The sequence below is a fragment of the Nansenia antarctica genome (assembly GCF_963989245.1).
Source record: "Nansenia antarctica genome assembly, chromosome: 1".
NCBI classification, from domain to species: Eukaryota; Metazoa; Chordata; class Actinopteri; order Argentiniformes; family Microstomatidae; genus Nansenia; species Nansenia antarctica.
Genome location: NC_137674.1, coordinates 53,539,678 through 53,540,689, shown reverse-complemented (window position 1 = coordinate 53,540,689; position 1,012 = coordinate 53,539,678).

Sequence of the window (1,012 nt, the reverse complement as noted above, 5' to 3'; positions counted from 1 at the left end):
GCGTGGAAAGCGGGCTGACTGGCCACATCATCACATGCGAGTTGTTGGCGCCCCCCAACAGCCGCTTAGCGTGCCTTCCCGCGCTGTGCGTGGTCGGGCCTCTTTCTGCATCACAGCCGCGGGACGGGTTAGTCCCACGGTCTGCGTTATGGCAGAGAAAGATTTGTTTTTCAACATCTCTTTTATTTTTCAACATTGTTAACAGCGCCCTTGGCACTCTGCCTGGATGCGCTTGTCGGGACATTTTTTATTCATTGTGCATTAACGTGCTTGAGTGACAAACAACTTTGCAGTATGAACAGTCTCTCAGCTTTCCCCTGGAAGGCGTGTGAACACGGACGCCGACCGTGGTCTTGCACTCTGTATGGAACATGTCATACCGAACTTGCTCGGGAACGGAGCTGGGAGGGTACAGAGCGGTCAGCGAGGAGGGCCGACTGGACTCGCTCTCCTCCCGAGGAGAGGCTGTCAGATCACCCGCTTCTTCTTCTTGGCCGACGCGGCGGCCGGGGCAGGGGGCGGGGATGCCTGAGGTCTGGCCCGGGTAGCCTGTTTCCTGGCCCATGGGTTTTTGGGACCTCTGGGTGCCTGAGGCGCTGCCTGCTGTCTAGCCGCTCTGGGGATCTTGAAAGCAGGGGCCGGGCGAGAGACAGCCTGCGCATATGACTGCCGTGGCTGGGTCACGGGCGCTGCGGGCTGCGCTCTTCTCGGAAGGCACAGCTCCATAGCCTCATCCTCTCTCTTTTTCTTCTCTCTTTTTCTCCTCACGTCTCTTCTGCATTGAGGTGACTGCTGCGCCGAAGAGACCCTGCGGTACGATAGGGGTGTCGAGAATTTCTTCTCTCTCCTTCGCCGACAGGTTGGTGAGACCGAGCCAACGCGCTCTCTCCTGTAGTACCATGAGACCCATGGATTTACCCGTGGCCTGAATGGCCATCTTGTGGAGATGGAGGATGTGATCCGTTATAACGCAGATTTCTTCCCATAGGGTATTGTCTGGCTTAACAGTCAT